This window comes from Eschrichtius robustus, chromosome 12 (genome assembly GCF_028021215.1).
Source record: "Eschrichtius robustus isolate mEscRob2 chromosome 12, mEscRob2.pri, whole genome shotgun sequence".
NCBI lineage: Eukaryota > Metazoa > Chordata > Mammalia > Artiodactyla > Eschrichtiidae > Eschrichtius > Eschrichtius robustus.
This window is the reverse complement of record NC_090835.1, coordinates 87,293,737-87,318,334: the sequence shown is the minus strand read 5'-3', so window position 1 is coordinate 87,318,334 and position 24,598 is coordinate 87,293,737. Positions and strand designations below refer to the sequence as shown.

Below are 24,598 nucleotides of genomic sequence, written 5' to 3'. Positions count from 1 at the left end.
TCCCCATACACTATTTCTTTCCTTTTGTTGTCATTGTATTACCTTTTTCCTTTACAGTCCCTGAACAGTTTCTAAGAGGCTATGCCCAGTGGACAACCACCCCAGCCCAGAACCAGAATGATTGAAGGAATCCTCTTTCTTTCATCCCTTACCTACAATGAAGAACGTGATTGTGAAGACAAAATACTGTTTCCGGGTATCAGGAAGGGAACGAGGGAAGGCCAGGAGTATAAAGCTCAGGAAGAAGGAGAGAAGGAGGGCGCTGATCATGAAAATTCGACCCAATATATAGCAGTCTGAATTGGGTAGGGAGAGGGGAGAAAGGCCAGGAGCTCCCTCTAGGGCCCCCCTTTTTCTGGGTCTGAATCCCCAGAATACTAAAGAAGCGGTGCAGAGACTTTAAGGTAGGAACCAATGACAACTGGTGGGAAGCTTAGGGATGGAGGGAGAAGTAAGGTGCAAAAAGATCCAGAATAGTGATTCTAGCTGGGCTGGTATCCCTAGAGAGGCCTGATCCCCTGGCTCATTCTGAAATGAGCCAATGTTACTGATGGGAGTATAACTGCTTCCTTCAGGTGTACTGGGGCAGGAAAGGAGGCTGAAAATTCTGGGAAGGGACAGGGCTGGAGCAGAGCCCTCCCTTTCAAGGCCAGAACTTACTTGATTTTGATGGTAGAATCCCACATTTGATCTCACCACTGCATATTGCAAAGAGGGCGCTGAACAGGACTTGGGAATTGCTTGGGATTTCTATCCTTACCCAGGGAGAAAGGCTGAAGGCCCACCACAGAAGGGCAGAACCAGTGAAAGTACAGATGAGGATAAGAATGCGATATGGTTTAACTATCCCACATTTCACACAAAAGGGTGCTGACTGAAAAAAAAAAAAAAAGGCGGGGGGTGGGTGGGGAGGAGGCACAGAGTTAGATTTCCTCAGTTTCTTTGGGATTTCTGTCCATTCTTAAACACCCATATAAGTCCAACCTCCTTGTCTTTTCTCATACTCAGCTTGCAGAGCTCTCCCTCCTCATCTCCTAACCAAATCCTCTCCAGGTCACAGACTGACCCTGTGTCCCTCACCAGCAAGAACTGAGATCTTTCTCCTTGATCTATACGTCTTCTCTGAACCACTTGTACACAACCGTCCACAGCCTTGTATTGTTACTATGCTTTTCCTGGGTGTCCGGGTATCCTGTCTCATCACCTACACTAGAAGTCCCTGGAAAACAACAGCCCAACTTGTTAATCTCCCACCACATTTAGCGTAGTGCTTTACATGTAACAGGATCTCAGTGAATATCTGTTAACAGAACGGAAAAAAAACATAGCATATACCAAATACATTCCCTAGTGATGTCAAGAGAAGTAACAATTTTCTAATGCTCTGCAGCCTCAACGTTCCCCTCCATCATCACTCCCCTCAAATCACAGCCCCCTTCCCCTCTTCTCTTACTGTTAATGATCCCAGATTACCTTTTCTCTTATTTCTTCTTTTAATATTTCTGTGTCAGCTTTCATCTTTTGATTATACTTTGTTTTCTACAGCACTTTTTAACACAGAGGCCCATCCTAGCCTTCTCTTCAAGAGTAGAACCTTGTGGTGCCTTCCTGTCTCCTCATTGGCAGAAACATTTAGTGACATCATAAGTATGTGAACTCTACATCCCAACAAAAATGTGAGATCCTATCCTGCTGGCCCTGTTTTTAAAAAATATGTCATCTGCCAACCCCCTCCACCCAGCAAGGCCTTTGTTTTCTTTGATACATGTGTGCCTCAAAAGTTATGGCTTGTGTCCTTAGTTCTAACTTCTAATACAGAATAAGCAAGAGTACTGTATTCTCGTACAAGACTAAAGGACACTTGAGAGAGAAAATGGGATAATCAGGGAAATAACTGGGAAGATTTAAATGGAAATCCGTTTTGTGTTAAGGGTACAGTGGTTCATACTACACCCTTCAATTCCTTCACCAGAATGATATTAAGACACGTAATGCCTTTTGATCTCAACCTTTTGTCTAACACACTGCTTGGCAATGGTTGACATTCTGCATGTTTGTTGATGAAGGAATTAGCAAATAAATGAATAAATGGAAGTGAGACAAAAAAGCAGAGGGTTGCTAGGAACCCCTGTTTAAAATTTTCTTAAATGTAAGCTCTGGGAATGCAGGGATTCTATTTGTCTCTTCTATTCACGTATGACTTCTGGCACAAGGCAGGTGCTAAATAAATATTTGTGGAATCGATGACTAATTCAGGAACAAAAGGATCATCCTTAGGACAGAGGGTTGGCATATCTGTCAGTTTCCCTCAACTGACTTTTTTTGTTGTATGTGCACTATATACCAACATATTCCTAGGATAAACTAGGATGTTAGAGTGTGCAATAGTAATACATTTCCAGCTTAGCACTATTGGTTTATGTGTCAATCAGTTAAACTATTAAAAGAGGGTAGCATGATAACGCTATTGGCTGGGAAGAGAAGGACTATTTATGAAACCAGAGGTAACTCAACAAGGTAAAGACTGCTTTTGACAATCATGTGCACATGGAAACCGAGCCCTGAGACTTAGAAAGAGTAGATATTGCAAGACAATATCTTTAAGTCTCAAGGTTGGCGGGGTCCCCATTGAGAAGAGCACCATACTTTCTCCTGAGCTTTGAACTGACCCCAGAAAACAAAGTATGCAGGCAAATAGATTTCTGTTGATGTCAAAAAAGGAATAAAGGGAAACTATAAATATATTTAGCAAGCAAATTGTTTACTGTAAACAGTGGGTCACTTACTCTTTCCCTTATAGACAACTTCTCAGTCTACACATTAAAAAAATGAATTAATTAATTACTCCACGTTCACTTGAAGGCACACACTCCCTTAATATAAGATGACAGTTCCTTGTTTAAAATGATTTGGAAAACGAATCAAGTAGGAGAAGCTAGAGACAGAGAACCTCGATTCAAATCCTAGTTTTGTCACTTACTTTTTGGCTAAGTCACTTCTCATAGTGAGAGATTGCTGCTAAATTTGCTGAATGTAATAGAAATATTGCACTCATATAAAGAAAAGAAAGTGAAATAAAAGAAAAAGAGTTCTTATCTCTAAGCATACAAACTGAAGAAGTTAGGGTGAAATGATATGTCTAGATTTTACTTTCACTCCCACCTCCAACCGCCTACCCCCAACACAAAAATAGTACTGGTAAGACAGAGGAAACAAGATTGGTAACATGTTAATGATCGTAAGATCGATTACATGGGAGTTCTTTATCTAATTACGCCAACTTCATTATGTTTGAAAATTTCCATAATAATATGTTTAGAAATATAAATTTGACATCTCAGTCACCTAAAAGGCTAGAAGCTAATTTCTTTTTCTTTTGTAAATGCTCTGCTCACATGACTGAAAATGCTACCTGCTCTCTATTATATTCAATTATGCTCACTGATACATTTTTAAAATTCTATGACTTTTCTGGGTCTCTCAGATATAAACTCCACAAGAGATTGACTGTTTTGTTCATTTACACTTATCTTTTATTAAACACAGTAAGTGGTCAGAGAATATTGTTTATGTATTATTTCAATAAAAAAAAACTACCCCTGTAGGATTGCTATAGAACTAGACTGAGAAAATAAATGTAAAAGTATTTTAAAAAAAAGAAGCCCTGTATAAATTCTACTTCAAGCCATCATCATAATTATTATTGGAAATTTGAATCCTTTGCTCCATTTTTAAACATCACACCAAAATTTGACACTAAGCATTGCTCCATGGAGATTCCTATTATCTCATTAAGAAAATTAAGTAACTTAAAGAAGTGACTAGAAAGAAACTAAGTGTTTTAAAGAATCTCCTAGGACAGTATAAAAATGTATACACCAGGTAGTTTGTATTCTTGCCCAAATTTAAAATCTAGCAGCACACAGGCTGAATGAGCTATCGTTGCGCATATTTGAAACTATATGCTTGGATTCGGAATACTTGAAAGTCAACTGGATCACAGCAGGCCGATGATACAAATGCGTTTTAGGTTCAAATACTGCTTTCTGAAGTTATCCAAATATTACATTTAAAAAACGTCAAAGACATTCAATAAGAGGTGTACCTTGGGGGTAGATTGTCTTCTAACTCGTGAAAGATTACCACCAAACTAAAGAGCACTAAGCAAATGTGCTCTGGAAGCCCACAGGAATTCTGGATGCTCACACACTCTGAGATAGCCTGCAACGGCTTCGTGGTCCTCCCGCATTCACCCCCTTCCCAGGCTCAGAGAGCAAGCCTCCCTCCGACGCCCCGAGGAGAAGCATCCCGGAGAGAGACAAATGGAAAGGCTCCGGGACCCACGCAGCAGCAGAAGTCTCTCCCGCCCACTCTGCCCACTGAAAGTCCTCCTTGGAATGCTCGAGGAGGTCGGAGTCTCCCGAGTGTCTGCACTTTTCGCGGTCGTCTTGAAAGTATCCGCCCCCGTTTCCGCTAGCAGAGCACCTTCTGCGTCTTCAGGATTGGTGGCCAGGTGGCGTCTGCAGCTGACCACAGTCCGCCTTTGTGCGCAAGATGCAGTTGCGGGACTCCGGGAAGGATGGAGGTACTTGGACCTTTACTACCGGAGAAAAACTCTGAATTATTCCTGCGTAGGCCATGTAATGAGTGACCGGAAAGGAGGTATAGGAGCTCCAGTGGCGCAATCGGACAGCGCGCGGTACTTATATGGCAGTATGTGTGCGAGTGATGCCGAGGTTGTGAGTTCGATCCTCACCTGGAGCACTACTTTGCAATCGGAGATAGCATCCCTTGAAGAGATCCTTTCCCTTTGTTTTCCTGTCTACTACACCATCTTTGATGTGTTTGAATTTGTCCTATAGCATTTATTCTTACCGCTCCCTTAGCGCCAATTAGCGTCAAGCAATTACCGACGGAATGAATCTTTCGTGCTGCAGTGGGTTAGTTTCTCTAATTCTTTATCCCCACCTTGTCTTGCAAGCTGATCTCAAATAAAGAACATTTCCTGACCTCCCCCCCCACCCCCCGGCTCACTTTGCTCTTTTTTTGTTTTTTTCATTTTAAAAAAAGTTTTTATTGGAGTATAGTTGCTTTACAACGTTGTGTTAGTTTCAGCTGTACGGCAAAGTGAATCAGCTATACGTATACATATATCGCCTCTTTTTTAGATTTCCTTCCCATTTAGGTCACCACAGAGCATTGAATAGAGTTCCCTGTGCTATACAGTAGGTTATTATTTATCTGTTTTATACATAGTAGTGTATATATGTCAATCCCAATCTCCCAATTCATCCCACCCCCTCCCCCTTGTATCCATCCATATCTTTGTTCTCTACATCTGTGTCTCTATTTCTGCTTTGCAAATAAGTTAATCTGTACCATTTTTCTAAATTCCACATTTAAGCAATATTATACGATATTTGTTTTTCTCTTTCTGACTTTAGGTTCAAGTTAAGTGGAGTTAATTGCTGGATCTAGACATAGTGGTCACAGAGGGTGGTGTGACTAAAATTACAATTGCTAGTAGTATTGTATACAATAACTCAGGGTGTGGCAATGGGAGTAATTGGCTAAGGAAGCATTCAGGACAGGATTACTGATAGAGAAAAGTCAGTGAGGAAGTAGGAGTTTGGAAGTGTGACTGCATAATTTAACCGATTATTAAAATCATCAGTTAAACATAGACGTTCACATCAAGATAGTCACTTTGCTCTTATGACCATCATTCCTCAGGGATCCCCTGGTGCGTACTTAGAAATCGCTAAGTAACTTCCCAGGGGTGATAAGCATTGAACTCCATTAGAGGGAATCAAAAGTGGGAACTTGCATGGAGTTCCTGCTTGATTAAATCTCTGGTTTGGGGGGAAACTAAAATACTGTTTTCTGAAAAGAGAGTCACCTGTAGTATTTTTCCCATTTAATTTCACCCTGATGAACTAACAGCCATGCAGCTTTTATCAACTGAGAAGCAAAACCTGGCATCCTCATATGATCCAACTGTCTGGGCCTGGAAAAGGATGAGTGATAATGAGGCCCAGAAACCAGAAATCTGTAGAACAACATTACAGGAAAAAGCATATTGTTGTGAGTGGGGTAGATAGGAAGTAGGTAGTGATTTTGACTTAAAAGTATGCTCCCCCCTCCACAGTGACGCAAGGAGTCTGCCTGGTCATACATCTTATCACATGCCTCCTTACTTCACCCCAAGAGGGTGAATTGAGCTAAGTAATTTAGAGTACTTTTCCTAGCTGTAAATATTATCCCATACTTGAAAGCATGTATGTCCCACCCAGGACAAGTCACAGAAGGTGCATGGAATAAAGCTGGGTCCAGAGAACTCTCTCTTGAGGTCTGGATTCCTAAATATGTCCTGCATGTACCAGGACGTTGTCCAGTCGCACAGTCATCTCTTTGGGAAAGGTAGGGAGGTCCCGTCCAGAAAAGCACCAGATAATAAAGTGGACACTTTATCACTTCATAGCTCCTGCTAAGCCACCAGAGTATCTTGGAAGCTGTCAAAGTATATATTTAGGCTATATGCAGTATTTTGTATCATACTAGACATTTTGTTTTATTTAATATGATTTTAATTCCTTAGATTTAAAAACTTAACCATTGCACCCATTGAAACACAAACTGAAGCACATTAAAATTTACAAGGGTTTATTTGAGCAAGCACCCGTTCAAATTAGGGAGTGCCAAACAAAAAGTGGTTAGGAGGCTCTGCAGGCAGAAGCTAGAGGGAAGACTTCTGTAGATATGTCAGAAGCAAAGCAAAGCAATTATTTGATTGGCTATAGCTTAAGACTGCTTTATGTGGGAAAGCCTAGCTGGCTCATTGTGATAAGCTGTTCTTAAATTTCATTTTCTCAGATTCCAGTTTTGGTTTGCTTACCTAATCCACCAAGGCATTTAGAGCCACCTCAGTCTAATGGTCTCCTTGTTTAATTACTTTAACAAAGTCCTACCAAATTGTGCTTTCCTTTTACAGAATAGTATAAAAACATACAGTAAACATACATTGTAAACTTAGTAAAATAAAATTGGGCTTTATAAAATTAGAAACTTACATGAAAAGAGTAAATATGGTGTCTTAGTTGGTTTGGGCTGCTATAACAGAAATACATAGACTGTGTGGCTTGTAAAAAAACCCAACATTTATTTCTCACAGTGCTGGAGGCTGGAAAGACCAAGATTAAGACACCAGCTGATCAGGTGTCTGGTGAGAGCCTTCTGGTTTTGCTGACTTCCTACATGGTGGAAGGGGCAAGCAAGCTCTCTGGGGCCTTAAAAAATTTTTTTTTATTGAGGTGTAGTTGATTTACAATGTTGTGTTAATTTCTGCTGTACAGTGAAGTGAATCAGTTATACTCTGGGGCCTTGTAAATGAAGGCACAAATCCCATTCATGAAGGCTCTGCCCTCATTAGCTAATCATCTCCCAAAGGCCCCACCTCCTAATACCATCACCCTGACCATTAGATTTTCAAAATATAAATTTTAGGGGGGCACAAATATTCAGACCGTAGCACATAGAAAACAAAGTAGTTCTACTCATATATATTTTCAAATGCTTTTTTTTTTGAGAAAAGAGAAAAATGTAGTCAGAGCATAATATAGTCAGAAAATAATGAAAATGAGATATCTTAAAGTTTATATGATTCTGTCAAGGCTCCACTTAGGTTTCAATTCTAATCCTTAAAACTTCTATAATTACAGAGAATAAAATAAATATATGCACCACGGCCTTCTTTTTTTCCTAAGTGTCATCACTTGCTCTAGATTTGTTCCCCACCACTGTGCCCTTGTCTTGGGTGTTGTAGAATGGTAAACAACCTCATAGAAAAAACATGAATGTTTTAGCTACCTCCCTTTAACACATCCAATTATTCCTGGCTTTGCATCTGCCTCATAAGCCGCTGACGCAAAACTGCAGATGGAGAATGCGGGTATCGATCCCGCTACCTCTCGCATGCAAAGCGAGTGCTCTGCCATTTGAGCTAATTCCCCTTCGCCTATGAGTTGACGTCATCGATGTCATCTCTATATCCATATGTCTTTCAGGCCCTCTAGGATCCGTTGGTAATTTTATGTCCACCAAGGCCAAACTGTACGGAATGGAGTTGAGACAACTCATAAGCAGCCTCGGGCAGGAATCCCCGACCACCGAGCAAAGGAGAGTGAAAAACAGCTAGACCTGGAAGGTCGCTCTAGGAAAGCTCTAGCTTCGCCCTATTTTAACTTCCTGGACCTCTCCGCAGAGGAAGAGGAAGCCCTGAGCAGGACCACCGACCCATCACTTAGCTCTCTCCAAATGCTCTGCGCTCTTCTTTTGTAATAAAAGGCGGGCTATCACTGAATAGAGAAGTTTAGAGACTTCTGTAGGTGTAAAGAAGAGCAAAGCTCCAGCACAGCCTCACACTCCAGGCTTTTCCACATGTGACTTCTGAAAAAATATGAGCTACTCTCACACATTTTCCCCAAAGAAGGTATTTTGATTTTCCCCAAGTACATCGCTACCAAATACGGGATGCAGCCAGAGTGTGAGTGGAAGAGTGCAAGGGAGGCTGGTGAGAGAGGGCAGAAGTCTATCGCCAGGGTGTAGGTCATCGATAGTTATTAAAGGGTTTTAATCAGGCTTATAGTATGCTCAGGGTGCCAGTTTACAGTCTTGATGTCTGGGTAGACAGTGGGCTGGAGCTGGCATGCTGATTACTTAACCAGGAGACCTCTGGCATCCACAGAGCATGGCCAGAGAGTGAGATAACTCAGTCAGGTATTTGAGAGTTAAGTCACCACGAGAATAGTTGGACTGGATGCCTAAAGAGGGAAGAGATGGATGAAGGCAATGAGGAGCAACTTTAGTCTTGATTTTAAAATGCGGGAGTGGAAGAGAGTGGCAGGGCAGATTATTAGGAAGGTAGTAGTCTTGAACTTGCAAGCTTATGTTCCTCAAGCCTTGCACTTTTGTAGAAATCTACTGAGAATAATTTTGCTTCTTGTTTTACACATAGATCATCTCATTTTAAACAGTGAAATCTAGAAGCATTCCTACTTTGTAGACTTTTAATGGTAATAGAAAATAAATGGAAACACAGGTAATAGACAATAGCATCATAAACAAACAAACAAAAACTGTTGTTCTCTCCACAGCTGTTCCTGAAAATAGTGGCAGAATTGGCTAATTGAAAACTATTTATTCAACAAATTATACTGATAACTTCTAGAATTTTGAAGACGAATGAACACCCTCTTTATCTATTAAAGATTCTTATTGAACAGATGAAAGGAAACACAAAATAATATAATGCCTGAGATTAACCTTACAATAGTATGGAAAACCAGTTTGGCAAAATGTTGATAATTGTTGAAGCATATGTGGTGCGTACTTGGAGATACTTGACTCTTTCCTATTCTCTCAATAATTTCTTTTGGGACTTTGATTAGATATATGGTAGAACTTCTCTCCTAGCCTTCATTTTTCCTATTCCTCTTTCCTAATTTCCAACTACCTGTATCAGTGGATAGTATTTTACATAGTTCCCTCAAATCTAACTTCCAGTGTCCTAATTCTCCTTTCTGCTCTATCTAATCTGCCATCTAATAAATCTGTTTAAGTATATGTTTTCAGTGTTTTAATTTTCAAATTCCTCTTTAATAATTTCAAATACATGAGAGTTAGTGTATTACTTTCCCAATGATTCACCACCCCTTCCTGAAAGGCCTACTTTTGACAATTTTCCTGTTAATTATACTGTCCTTCCTTGTGAAAGGAATATAATTCTTTTACCCTTTGCTATCAGAATTGACAACAGGATGAATCATATGATTGCTTTGTACGCCTCCTTGCCTTTGCTCAGGCCCTTTCCTCAGTCTGGGACAACCTCATTCTTCACCACCGCTAGAAAACTTGCTCGTCAAGACTCATCTTCAATGTTACCTTCTTTTCCTGGGCACTTATGATCAATCTGATCAGTCAGAATTAGTTCCTATTCTTGTTCGTTCATCTGTCCGTTGTGTTCATTCTTATGAAACAACGAGATGGAGCTGAACACTTTTTTTCCCTCTTTCTTCCTTCGAATTATTTTCTCGCTAGTGTTGAGTTTCTTGACGTTTTCAGTACCAGAACGCTTGGAAAACCTAGTGAAAGTTGGACAAACCCTCCCTAGAAAACACACTGGTATCTGGGGGGGCGCGGGGGCCGTGGAGGAATCAGAATTCGTGGTTCCTCAGATGCGGATGACCCGGGAGGAGAGCCCCACGAAGTTATTCTTCTCTATGCAATTTCACCCGAAAGTATTGTAGAAGCGGCAATAACACGGAATAGAAATTGAGCCCTATTCAGATCCGCCGTCTAATTTTCCAGACTGTCTCATTAACCACGAATTAGGAGTCCACATTCGCCAGCTCCCCTGACAGCGACTCCAGTGGAACCGGCTCTGGGAACCTCTGCCCCTACGGACACCCGGCCGCGCTCACGGGCCGCGGGCTCAGGCTCCCCTGACGAGGGACGGTGACAGCAAACTGGTTCAGCCCAGGTTGGCCGCGTCACGCCCACCGCCTGCCAGGACTTGAGGCTGAGGCGCCTCCTGCCGGGGACTAGGCAGACCGAGAAACGGGAGTGAAAGCCCAGGCAGGTGTGTTTCTACCACGTCTCCACCAATTTTATGACTCCTGTGAAAGCTAAGCCCGTTTTTTGCCCCCGTCGCAGCTTTTCCATCCCAGTTCTTTGTCCATTCGTGTGGAAGCTAGCCACCTCCACGTCTCCCAGACGTGTCTAAGCCGTCTCCTAAGCGTCTTTCCCTCCGGGAGAGTCAGCGAGTTCCCGAGTATAAACTCTGAAATAAAGCACGCCAAGGGCAGAGTCCACGTAGGCGAGGTGGCCGAGTGGTTAAGGCGATGGACTGCTAATCCATTGTGCTCTGCACGCGTGGGTTCGAATCCCACCTTCGTCGGGCGTGTGCTTTTGGTGTGAAGAAGTGGGAGTGTTTTCGAAAGTTTCCTAGCATTTCCAGTTATGCTCTCTTTAAGTATTTGTTCAGTATTCTGAGTTTGGCCTAATGAGGTTTGCCCTCCTCTCCACTTTCTATGATCTCTGTCGTGTTTCCCTCCCCTCTGTAAGTGTGCACGCACTTGCATTTAAGGTGCTGACTTCTTAGAACAGGTTTTGCAGATTATTCTTCAGCTCTACCATAACATATTGTTCTCTTGATATTTAACAGACTTCTTGAAGGAGCTTTTGTTTTCAAGCAACTCGTATCTAGGAGAATTAATTGGTTAAGGGCTTTGAACTCTATGGATCTTTTTAACAATCGACCAATTTTGTTTCCATATTTTTTGTTTCTTTTTCCAACGCCTCCACTCATACTTGAGTAAGCCAGATTCTTCAGTACAAAGGACAATCTAGTTTCACAATGATTTTAGTATTTTATATTTACATAACAATAGAGTATAGGTTATGTATGTATAAATGTTTGAGGTCTATCCAATTAGGAGAATGACTGGAGGATTTTTTCCCTCCTCAAATTTCAATTACATTATCTTACATAGTTTTTCCAATTACATTATCTTCTCTTTTAAAATTATTATCTTAAAGATTATTTAGTAAAAATATTTTTCCAAACTCTTCCTTTTTGAAAAAAAAAAGTAAAAACATTTTATTTTGGCAATTTTAAAACATATTGAAAATTAGACATAATGTAAAAAGTATCTGCAAACTCATCTCAGAGCTTCAGTTAACCCCTCTATTGCCTGGACTCGCCTATGAGTCTCCTCCTGGTCTGCTTTTCCCAATGCCTCTCTTTGGGAAATTAACATCTCATCAGGAAACTGAAACTTGGCAGCCCCTCTTCCACATCCCCTAGAGCAGTTATCACCTACAAACTTCATTAGGCTTGCTTGCAAACCTATTTAGAGTCTTTGGTTATTTATGAAGAAGAGAAAAAGAAACTGCATTAATGGGAAAGGAAATCTGAATATATGACTCTGATGAAACACTTGGCTTCACAGAAGCAAGTGCTCTGTGGAAAGCCAATTTGAAGCAAATATTTTTCTTTCAAATAAAAGTACTCCAGTGTATAGTATCATTTTTGGTGAAAATCATATCCAGGTTGTGGTTTATAGCAGTGCAATAAGGCAGTGTGTTTTTATACTTAAAGATGGTGGTTTCTGGCTGACTGCAATGCACCTTTCCAAACTTCTCATTTTTTTTTTTTTATCTTTCCTCCCTCATCTTCATACCCCAAATGATTCTTTATCCTTGCCATTTCTCTCTACAAACATTTTTAATACTTGTCCCAAAGAGTAACTGGAAGAGAACTTTATCTTACATTACTTACCAACCCTGTATGATATATATTTTAACTCATTCACTCATTCTCACATTCACTCAATAATTACTTCTTGAAGGTGGAGGATTGGGCCCTGGTGATAATGGGATGAACCAAGTGCTCCTGCCCTCATCAATCTCAAGGGCTGTAAATCTAAACCTAAAACAAGTCATTGGAAGTGTTAGGGAAAAAAAAAAAAAAGAAAGAAAAAGTGTTAGGAGCGTCTACAGAGGCATTGGAAGAGCAGAGAGATGTGTAGTATTGGAAAGTATCCAAGGAGAGAACAAGTTGGCTTCTTTAAGGTACGGAGAGCAAGGAAGGAAGGGGTGGAAGTAAGATTTGCTGAAGGTCATTTGAACCCTGAGAGGAAAATGTCCAACACATACGGGCTTTCTAAACATGGACCCACTGCTACCTTAATGTCTTCCTTTATGACTCATAGACATTAATTTGAAGAACTGATTAAAACCTTCATCTTCCTGTGTTCTACATTGATCTGAGAAAAACCAGAAGCTTATAAAATATTCCCCTCTCTACAAGCCGCACAGTTCCTGCTTTTTACACTGCCTACACATTAAGCTCTGTGACTGGAGGAGGCCAGTGTCCAACTCAGGTTCTGCTGCTCACTGCCAGAAGGGCTAATATTGGAGAGACAGGTGTTGGTGGAAAAGGAAAAGTTGCTTTATTCAGGAGGCCAGCAACCTGGGGAGATTGTGGACTCATGTCCTGAGACCATCTCCAAGTTACCAGTTAGAGGACAACGGTTTTAAAAGGGAGTGTCAGGGGTGCACAGGTGGGGGAACTAGGTGCAGAAGAGCACAGTCAGCTCTGATAATCATCTCGAAACTGGTCGTGGGGTGGTCTGATCAGCATCCTCTGATGGTTTTATGTGCAATTAATCTTCTATTCCAAGTTCAGCCATCTTCCACCTCTTTAAGGCCAGTCCCTGGAATTCTTAAACAAGCAAGGTTAATTCTCACCTAGTTAACTAGTCATTATCTAAGACATGTCAGGGTCAGCAAGAAAGGAAAACATATGTAAGTTAAAAAATTCGTGCTGCTCAAGATAGAGCATCTTATGCTATGGCTACAGTTCTACAAAGAACCCACAACGCACCTACCACAAGAAGAGAAACTTTGGGGAACATGGGCATTGATCCTCCTGTTTCGTGTCCGCTGGCGTCTACCATTTGAACTATTCCTCCCGAGTACCAGTTGTATCCCTTAATTTCAGAGCGTTAGACGCCACGTCCAACCAGAACTTTCCAGGCAAACTCCCTCCCTTGGAAACCTTTGCCTGACGTGGGTTCAGTCTCAGTACCATACAAACCCATCTGAACTTAAGGAGGCTTTAAGTCTTTAAAAAGGAGGGCTCGGCCAAGGCCAAGGGGACCCTTCATTGCTCAGCACTTAGAAAAGTGAAGGTGTCGGCGGGAAAGCTGTGATTCGCTAGTTTCAAGATCCTGAATTGTAAGAGGAGCAGAAAGCAAACAGGTCCCAGCTACGGAAGATCTTCCTGGTTACTTACGGGCTAAATAGTGCTGCAGATCCCAAAGACTCTATTTACAATTTACAATAATATTTATAATATTATAATATTTACAATTGTAGTTGTAATGTGATTATGGCCAATGTGTCCGGAGGGTGGAGGCGGTGGCTCTGTGGCTTCCTGTCGCTTCTGTCTTCCAGATCCTCAGTTTCCACGAGACTCTGCTCCCCTACCAGATCAGACCCAAGCTCCCCTGCCAGGTCCCGGCAGGCTTGGGAGAGCTGTAGAGCCCCCTCAAGCTTCAGCCTTCCAGAATGTGGCCCTTGAGCCTTTATATTTAATATGAAAAATGTGAAACATACACTCAAATACAGAAGAATGTAATGACTTACGACGACCACGGGCCCATCCCTCAGCATCCATCAGTAACACAATGGCAGTCCTTTTCAAGTATCCTGTCTCTTTTTTCCCTACCACGCTAGAATATTTTAGAGTAAATTCAGGATATTATTTTATTCCATAGTAAATACTTCAGGATACATTGCTAATACATACTACAAAATGATACTGTGCCAATATCACACCCAACAATTATACTAATTCTTTAATAACACCTAATACGAAGCAGACCTTCAGTAATCTTTGTAACTATATTGTTGTTATTAGTAGCAGTAGTCATATGATTTATTTGAAACAAGACTCCAGAAAGATCCGACACTGTGTTCTTTTCAATTGTCTGTTAAGTCTCTTTAACAAGTGTCTGTAAAATTTTCACTCCTCTTTTTAAATTTCATATCATTTACTTTTTTCTGAAACCAGGACTGTTGTGCAACAGAACTTTTGACATCTGAATATTATTCATTCCCATGGTGTCATTAAATATGCTGTCATCCCCCATATTTCCTGTAAATTCAAAACTAGATGTATAAGCTTGATTGGATTCAGTGTGATGTTTTGGTTTTGGTCAGGTCCAGACATGAAGGAGGTAGGTTTTCCATTAGGGGGCTTATGAAATAGGTGATCTAATTATGACCCACATGACCATGGCAGTTCAGGATGCTCTTTGGAAACATGAAAATCCTGGAACAGGTTTTAGAGCAAAGCCATCTGCAATGCAGAAACGAATTCAGAAACAGTTCCCAGATTGCTTGTGATTCCAGCTAGAGATATACGCGTGGGAATGGATCTTAAGGGTGCAGGATCAAGCTGAAAGTAATATAAAGTTAGATCAGTTAAAATATGTTGATATGGGACTACTGAGCAGAGATTATGAATTCAAAATTTTAACTTGAGGGCCTAGGAATGACTCTAAAAGTTTTCTATGTTTGTTGATTAAAAAATAGACCCACATATGGCCTACACTAAATGAAGTTGAAATCTCAGGACCTTCTTACTATACTGTAGAGGGAAGTACCCAAAGTCTTAGGGATGCTAGAGACAGTGTTTGTGTTGGTTCTGTTCATCCAAACCAAGGGGTTCCGGAGGAATGCCTTTCACCATGGCTGTGACTAGTAAATTCATGAGGATAGCCCCAGCATAAAAGAAGAGCTCTATCGTGGGTCTTCCCTATTGTACTGGAATCCCTAAACATAACGGTGATGACTGGAACTCAAGGTGACAGGGGCCAGTGATAGCATTTAATCATCAAAGACAAAGTGGGTACGATTACAGATGTTAATCAGAATAGGCTGACTGACAGAAATCTTTGGTAATGACTGGTTGATCATGGTGTCTGTAGAGCTGAAGCATATGAGAGGTCTACTGAAGTCTTACTTGAACTGTATAAGGAGAAAAGCCTCAGATCTGGTGAACAGAAATCTGACATGAATCACTAAAACAGATCATCAATCAATTCCCAGACTTCAGCCAATTCACAGATCCGGAACGCCTGGGATGAAGGAGAAGACTGGAACCCATCCCTGCTACACTGCCAAAACTGTATACTGTTAATCTACCTCTCAGCCTTCCCCAAAAGGACCTGCAGTCATTTACTAGAGCACTATGTAATGGGAAAGGAAATGTAATCAGTATTTTCAGAGATTAATAGACACTGGCTCTGAATTGACAATAATTCCTGAAAATCCATAGTGTCATTGTGGACCACCAGTTAGAGTAAGGGATTTTATAGGATCAGGTGATCAATGGAGTTTTGTCTCAGGTCCATCATTTCTTGTAAGAAATTCACTGTCATTTGAGAATTTTTTGTTCCCTTATAGGTAAAAATACTGCTTCTCTTGGGCCATTTACAAGAGTTTTTCTATGTTTTAATTTTTACAAACTTGACTATGATTGGCCTGAGTATAAACAGTTTTGAGTTCTCTGAGATTTTTAAAATCTGGAGCTTTATGTCTTTCACCAAATTTGAGATTTTTCAGCCATTATTTCTTTTAATTTCATGTGCGATTTCACAGGAAAAATTGATGCAGAGTTCATCGTCTTACTTCTTTCCTACTGGTAACAAAAATTATAAATACATGAAAGGTAAGAGGCAGTTGACATGTCCACCAGCCATATCTGTGTGTTCTAAAATTATTATCAGTTTCTGCCTCCTACCTGACACTCCTTTAGATATGTAACAATTTAGTCATGTGTTCTTCTATTTCAAATTATTTTCTTTTTAAGAATCTAGAGTTAATTTAAATTTCTAAATTCAATTCGAATTTTTAAGAGGTAAGCACAGAATAGCACTTATTTGGAGAACTTAGATTTCAATTTATCATTAACCATTTTGTGCCAGCAATCACACAACGTCTCCTTATTTATATAGATACTTCCTGTCTGTTCTTAGTGCTCAATAGTCTTTTCTTCATGATTAAATTTTAAAATGATGCTCTTAATTTGTTCCAGGCTCTTATATCCCTTGCTTTTCCAACAATTACCAATGACCAACTTGGAGAGTGTTTTTTCTTGTTCTCCATGCTAGATATTAGGAAAAGGTTGTGAAACTTTCACAGGAAAGCTATGAAACCAAGGTAAATAACATAGTCCTTGCCTTCAAGCAAACTACATTAATGTGAGGAAAATAAGCTCTTAAACAAATTTACTATAACATAATAATATAGCTGAGTTATTCAAAAACTGTGTGGACATGGTATAATGAAGCCAAAAAGTAGGCACTTACCATTGTTTAGTACAGGGATAAAAAACCTTAGCATACAAGGACAATAATGGAATACGGTAGAGAGAGTCTTAAAAATGGAGTAAAACCTGCTTATATCAATTCTAAGATTTTGTACCATAAACATGTGTAACAAATTTAAAAGCATCAGATATTTTTCCAAATGGATTCATCAGATATCTTATTGCCAGAACTATGCATTGTACCAAATACCTATATTTAATGGTTCCAATTTAAGAATCCTTCAGTTAAATTAAGGTAGAGCCGGATTACTTTGTAACTCTTTGATAATGAAAAGGCTGATTGTATTGTAGGACGTACCAAGGAACTATCAAATGATGTCTTAAAAAACCCCCACTATTTTCAATTTATTTATTCATTAAAACAAGATACAATCATTCTCTTCAACAAGTGGTGTCGGGAAAGCTGGAGAGCTGCATGTAAATCAATGAAATTAGAACACTCCCTCACACCATACACAAAAATAAACTCAAAATGATTTAAATACCTAAATATAAGACATGACACCATAAGACTCCTAGAAGAGAACATAGGCAAACTATTCTTGGACATAAATCATAGCGATATTTTCTTAAATCAGTCTCCAAAGGCAAAATAAAATAAAGGCAAAACTAAACAAATGCGACCTAATCAAACTTATATGTTTTGCACAGCAAAGGAAACCGTGAACAAAATGAAAAGACAACCTATGGAATGGGAGAAAATATTTGCAACCAATGTGACTGACAAGGGGTTAATATCCAAAAATATACAAACAGCTCATACAGCTCAACATCTAAAAAACAAAGAACCCAGTCAAAAAATGGGCAGAAGACCTAAATAGACATTTCTCCAAAGAAGACGTACAGATGACCAACAGGCACATGAAAAAATGCTTCCTATTAATTTTGCAGCCTGCTTTATCTGTATATGTTCTCCCAGCCTGGTGAATGGCAGTGTTTGGGGTTTTTTTTTTTCCTTTTTCAGTATGAGCTGATTTTTTACTCTTTCAATCCAGACAAGCTTTACTCTTTCAAACATTAAACATTTATACAATGCTTCCTATATATTAAAATTTTAATTTCACTATCATCAATTTACTGGTGAGAAAGCACAAAGTAATGTTCCCAAGGTCTCAGAGCTAGCAATTAGTGGCATCAAACTCAGGAAAAGTAATTCTAGAGGCCATAGATCAAACCATTATTCTTTTCTGCCTGTGAATATTATATTATATCATATTATATTATGTTATATAAAACTAGATATTAAGTGCTGCTATTTTCCATTTTCAAAAGACCTATCCAACACACAACGAGAGATTAGGTTGACAATAGAAATATGGAATAAGATATCTTTTTTATTTTTTTAATTTTTATTTATTTATTTATGGCTGTGTTGGGTCTTCGTTTCTGTGCGAGGGCTTTCTCTAGTTGTGGCAAGCGGGGGCCACTCTTCATCGCGGTGCGCGGGCCTCTTACTATCGCGGTCTCTCTTGTTGCGGAGCACAGGCTCCAGACGCGCAGGCTTAGTAATTATGGCTCACGGGCCCAGGCGCTCCGCTGCCTGTGGGATATTCCCAGACCAGGGTTCGAAGCCGTGTCCCCTGCATTGGCAGGCGGATTCTCGACCACTGCGCCACCAGGGAAGCCCAAGGTGCCTTGACTAATACAAAACAATGAGAATGTTGGAGAACCCATATTAATACAAGGCAAAATAGTTAAGATAAAAGAGCATTATTGTGACCAGAGAGGGTTTCTATATAATGGCAGTAAATTTTTAATAGAAATAAACATACAAGGAAGTACATAAATCATAAGTGAACATCTCAATTGGTTGTGTGAACTGATTCATATGCATATATCCAGCACCCAGATCAAGAAACCAGCACTCCAGAAGTTTCCTCTTTTGCTGTCTTCTAGTTACTACCTATCATGGGTATCCAGTATCCTTCTTCTAACACTGAATGATTTTTCATTATCAATGAAGAGGATAGTTATACACTTTTTTTTTAAATGGCCACTTCTGATTCTCAGATGTTTCTTCCAAATTGTTCCTGAGCTTTGGTGGTGAGTGGAGGGCATGGCAAGAGGCTGTAATAAAGTCTAGGAAAACTGAATCTCTCAGGGAGCTGTGCAGTGGTAACTACTCACACTCACAGTGCCTCCTACTCATTACTGTCCACTGACTGTAACTGGCTTTGGAATGTTTCTGGGCTCAGCAAATTATGGAGCATTAGGGAGAGGAGAGAGATGTGCCCCAGGGATCAACATTGTGCAGAAGAAGCTCTTTACCCCTTGTGAAGGCAAAACTGATGATGTTGACATCTTGACAACAGTGAGAGTTAGGCATGAGTACTGGGGCTTTGGGAACTATAAACAGGGCCTGGCTGGTGCTGCTCTGCCAGAACACCGCCCAGTGCTGCACCAAGGTGAGTATACCTGACAACCGTGGATTGGGACAGCCTTTGGCTTTGGAAGAGAGGCCATTGGAGGCAGGGCTGGTGAGGGGCAGGCTGTAAGAGAGAAGACTCTGAGCTCTTTTGTCACTTATGGAAGAGGAAGCTGCCAGGACCCAGGGCAAAAACAGCTGATCATTTCCCAGCTGCCATCCAGAAACATCTGGGTTTTTTTTAGTCCATGAGGGAGCTGATCCATTATGTACTTCGGGATAGTATCTGAGTCTAACCCATTTTGAAAGTCTCAAATCAGAAAAATGCTTACTAGTGAGATAGATAGAGATATATAGATGATGATAAATGAAGACTTTAGGTCAGAATCAGAAGATAAGTTGGGCTTTATATGTACCATGATTAAATGTTTAAAACTTCTGGAAATTCTCCTTCTTGATACTGAACCCATGTTCCTTAATTATAGGCTTGAAAAATAATCTCACTGGTGAAGCTACATCGGCAGAGATTTAAACATCACTAGGCCTCATGGCCAGATATCTCTTCTGGGTTATGCTGGTCCTCATGTAGAAAGGCTCTGCCAAAGAACTCCAGGAGAAGTATAGAATGTTTGCAGATTGCCTTTAGTTGATCCTTAAATGCTGGCTGTAAATGCCTTGCAAAGGTTTTTTAGAAATTTATGTAACCTCTCACCCCTCCCAGCAACCAGAGTAGATATAAAAGTAACACCTGCCCAGTCCATTTTTCATCCTCTTGTGAATAGCAAAGAAAAAATTTTCAATCCAAAAACTGCTCTGGGTGTCTTAGAGTGGTGTGTCTGTCAAGTAACAACTATTTAATCAGAAGCAGTGAAAGGCTAAGTGTAAATTTGTCAGATTTTACTGTCTCTTGAAAGATGGCACGTGTGTCTTATTGGAGCCGATAACATTAATGGGAGCCTTGAAGTTCAAACCCACCTATTTATCTGAGGAGACACTGAGGTCCCCAATAAATGTGCCACTCAACATAGATTGACTTGAGTTCTCCAAGTCATCGACTTTTAGATTCATAAAGAAAAAGAATCTCCTCAAATCCCTCTCCTAATTGGCCCCTAACTTCATCTCTGTCATTAACATGTACTTTTACAACCATAACTCCATGCCTCATTTTGATTGTTTATTTTTAAACTGTTTATTTAATATTATTTTGCAGATACAGAGCCTGGTAATTTAGATACTAGGTGGAGAGTAAGTTACCCGTGTAGCTTAGAAGTGGAGGAAGAAAAGCGAGAAGCAACAGCATCACAGTTCAATGAATTTAGTGAGGGCTTATTAGGCAAGGGAAGTCTAAGCTGGTGTCTTAGTCTGCTCAGGCTGCTATAACAAAATACTGGAGACTGGATGGTTTAAACAATAGAAATTTATTTACCACAGTTCTGGAGGCTGGGAAGTCCAAGATCAAGGTCCAGTTGATTCAGTGTTTGGTGAAGTCCACTTCCTAGCTTGTAGGCATCATCTTGCTGTTGCTCACATGATTTCTTCTTTGTGGGTGTGGGAAAGAGAGGGGGCTATGGTCTCTTCTTATAAGGGCACTAATCCCACCATGAAAGCTCCACCTTCATGACTTCATTTAAACCTAATTACCTCCCAAAGGCCCCACCTCCTAATACCATCACATTAGGGGTTAGGATTTCAACATATGAATCTGGGGGGAAACAAACATTCATAATGGCTGGTTTATGATGAACGAACAGGAGTTAGCTATGAGGTTTTAGCTATGATTATGAGGTGTCATAAGGATGTGACATAAACAGGGAAAAAGAACCATCTTTCAAAGGAGCTGGCACTTCAGATTCCTCTCTCTCAATCCTTTCTGAAAAGCCAAAACCTTCTTCTAAAGCTAAAGAGATATACAAGAGGGAGCCAAACTAAGCATTCATCTGCCAGCATTGCCATTTTTCAGAGAAGTCTTATGGGAAACTCAGCAAGCAGGGATGCCAATCTATAAAGAATTTGAAGACAACTGCTTGCGCTGAAGAGAAGGTCTTTGCAAGCTGTTTTCTAAAGTGTTAAATCTTTGAAGGATTCTGTTCTTAGTCCTAGAAGAATATAGAGATTTCAAAGTCATAAAACAGATGCAATAATAATGACCTGTACTTGGGGTACAATCCTGTTTTAGGGGACCACATATTGAAATAAGATCTTGACAAAAATGCTTACTTATGATAAAGCAAGTTTTTAGGGGACTTGTCAAAGAAAATGTCAGACAATTTCCGCTATGAAAGTCAAGTATAGAAAACTAACATGAATGTCACTCAAATTATTTGTCACACCACGAAGTATCAATACATAATGAAATTTGGAATATGTACCTCTTTAGATAAAAATATGGATCAAACCAGAAACTAACATAATATTGTACTCAACTATATTTCAATTTAAAAAATAAGGATGAAAAATAGAGTACTGCCCTAATGTAACCTTTATCATGTAATCATGTCAATTAAGTCACAGATCAGTCTACTGAGGGAATTCACTTAGGAGTGGTTATTACACAACTGACCGGAGGAAGGATGAAAAATTTAGTAACTTGAGCCTAAGCTAAGAGGTCATCATAAGGCCCCAAAATGTATATTAGTTGCAATTTAAATACAGTTATATTGATTAAATAGGAAAATTGGGGCTCATCCTTCTGACTCAAAGTGTGGAAAAAGAAATGATTCTAATTCTCTTTATATTAAGTATGGGGATGCTTTAATTTTTTTATCTGCAGAGGTGGCTCGTTGGTCTAGGGGTATGATTCTCGCTTCGGGTGCGAGAGGTCCCGGGTTCAAATCCCGGACGAGCCCGCCTCCTTTTCGACCAATCGGAATAAGGAATCAGAAAAAGTATTTTCTCTAGTATTATTGCCAGAAAGATGGGCTTTCATTACATTGGCAGCAGGATTGCCTTCGGAGAAGCTGGGTGCTTAATTCCAGATCTCCTTGACTGGGAGGTATCAGGAGTGTTGATGCGAGTTTGCTGGCGCCGGCCCAGTTCCAGTTCTCCTGTGGATCCCTTCCCAAAAAAGTCAAGAAGAAAGGCCTTGGGCATCTAGTCTGCGCGTACGTGTGTACGTGCATACGTACGTGCGTGTGCGTACTTGACTGAGTAGGGCGGGGAAGCGTGAATTATGGTCAACCCGTACCTTCCTTCCTCTCGTAGAGACGTGAATTTTCATTTCCACTGCTACGTCCAACTTGAGTGATCGTTTTCGGATTCGCAGCATTTACTGCTACCGCACTGACTAAAGTAAAAGTCACCCCAGCTGCTGCTGCCACGGCTCCCACTGTAATCAACCGTTTACATTTAATCCCACTGTAATCTGCCTCTTTCTTTTCCTGCGTTGCGCCATGGACCTGCATTCCCTGGTCAAAGTTCATTCACTTATTCACTCAACGAATCGATATTCAGTGAATACTGCGTGTCAGCCTCTACTGGATGCCAGGAATGCGATGGAGGACCAGGAATTCAAAAAAAAAAAAAAAAAAAAGAAGGTTTTGTTTCAATGGAATTTAATATCACAAGTAACTAAATGTTTACAATTATCATGCGTCCTATGAAGAAGTGTAGAATTCCCACAGAAGCACATAGCACCAGAGGCTACCTGTAGATTCCGGGGAATATTGCGGGCCAGAGTTTTTCCCCCCGGAGAGAAAAACCACGAGGAGCAATCGCTAATACTGGAAGTTCAAGGTCTTCCCCACCCCAAACGTGGAAACTTACCAGTACCCTTATCCTTGGCCCCAGGAAAAGCTCTCACTTTGGAATTGTTGAAAACGCTCAGGTGAATTGATTAGTATGGAAATTTGGAAGACGAAAAATAGATGGAGAGGAAGGTATTAATCCGGTTACTTTACTCATGCTAGCTAAATTATTTCCTCAGAATAACCGTGTGGTTATGTGGCCAAAACTGAAAGTGGACACACACATATACACACACCACCGCAGTTTCTTCCTTGCCTCATGACACCACAGAGGCTGACCTGGCCCTGCTCATCTTGGTGTTCTGAAGTAGTATGGATCCTTTTACCTTTCCTTGTTCTGTTTAATCTTTCCTTGATCAGCTTTGGGAACCCATTAAGTATGAAGATACAGGTCCTTATTCAGAAGTGGTGTGTATATATTGTCTCTTTGTATATACGAATATAAATTTATAATTTATTTGTAATTTAACTATAATTTGGAGTAGATGGTGTCATTCATTAAGCTTGAGATTCAAAAAGAATTTCCTCGAACTCCTGTCCTTTAAGAATTTTCTCAGAATTCAAGAAGTCAGTTTTATGCCATCTAAGCAGATTGAATGAATGATCCTTCTTCAAGGGATTTTACTATCCCAAGCAGGATGAGTTAAATATATTGTCTGATAGTAAATGGCACAGGCAGATCACTTTATCATATAGCCCACAATCAATAAATTGGCCTCATAATCTCATTTTCAGTTATTTGTAGGGCCTAATTATATCTATAGATCAGCAACCAAAGATCACTAGACATCTAAAGTTAATGTCTAATATGAAAGACAGAGATAAAAGTGAACTAAAAAAATAGAGGAAAATATAATGCAGAGAGGAGAAAGCATTCAGGAAAGTTATTATATCTATTCTTGTGTTTTTAAGAGAATGCTGGGTAACTCTTAAGTACAGATGTCTCTTAAAGTTGAAATTGTGAGAGTAGGTACGAAAAACGTAATGGAGTAATTGGAGTAAAATGTAAAAGACATCCTCCAGAATGTGGAGTAAAAATATAAAGGCACACTCCAGCAGTCATAAGTTGAAAACTTATGTCCACAAAAAAAAAAAAAACTTATGTCCATAAAAAAACCTGCACATGAATGTTTATAGCAGCTTTATTCATAATTGTCAATACTTGGAAACAACCAAAATGTCCTTCAATAAATGAATGGATAAACAAACTGTGGTACATCCGTACAATGGACTATTATTCAGTAATAAGAAGAAATAAGCTATCAAGCCGCAAAAGGACATGAAGGAAACTTAAAAGCATATTACTAAGTGAAAGAAGCCAATTTGAAAAGGTTGCATATTGTATGATCCCAACTATACGACATTCTGGAAAAAGTAAAACTATAGAGACAAAATATCAGGAGTTCTCAGGGGTATGGGGGCTGTAGGGATGAAGACGTGGAGCACAGGGCAGCGTAACTATTCTGTATGATGCAGTAATGATGGACACATGTCATTATACATTTGTCAAAACCCATAGATTGTCTAAAGGGA

The 24,598-nt window shown here is 40.0% G+C and overlaps 4 non-coding genes across 4 annotated transcripts; 3 read left to right on the top strand and 1 right to left on the bottom strand.

Moving 5' to 3' along the window:
* The first annotated feature begins 4,670 nt into the window (after positions 1-4,670).
* TRNAI-UAU (transfer RNA isoleucine (anticodon UAU)) lies at positions 4,671-4,764 on the top strand. The gene is made up of 2 exons: positions 4,671-4,708; positions 4,729-4,764. It is a non-coding gene; the product is annotated as a tRNA-Ile (tRNA).
* A 3,172-nt stretch (positions 4,765-7,936) lies between these two features.
* Positions 7,937-8,009, bottom strand: TRNAA-UGC (transfer RNA alanine (anticodon UGC)). The gene has a single exon. It is a non-coding gene; the product is annotated as a tRNA-Ala (tRNA).
* A 2,863-nt stretch (positions 8,010-10,872) lies between these two features.
* TRNAS-GCU (transfer RNA serine (anticodon GCU)) lies at positions 10,873-10,954 on the top strand. Its single transcript has one exon. It is a non-coding gene; the product is annotated as a tRNA-Ser (tRNA).
* Positions 10,955-22,096: 11,142 nt separating this feature from the next.
* Positions 22,097-22,168, top strand: TRNAP-CGG (transfer RNA proline (anticodon CGG)). The gene has a single exon. It is a non-coding gene; the product is annotated as a tRNA-Pro (tRNA).
* The last annotated feature ends 2,430 nt before the right edge of the window (positions 22,169-24,598 follow it).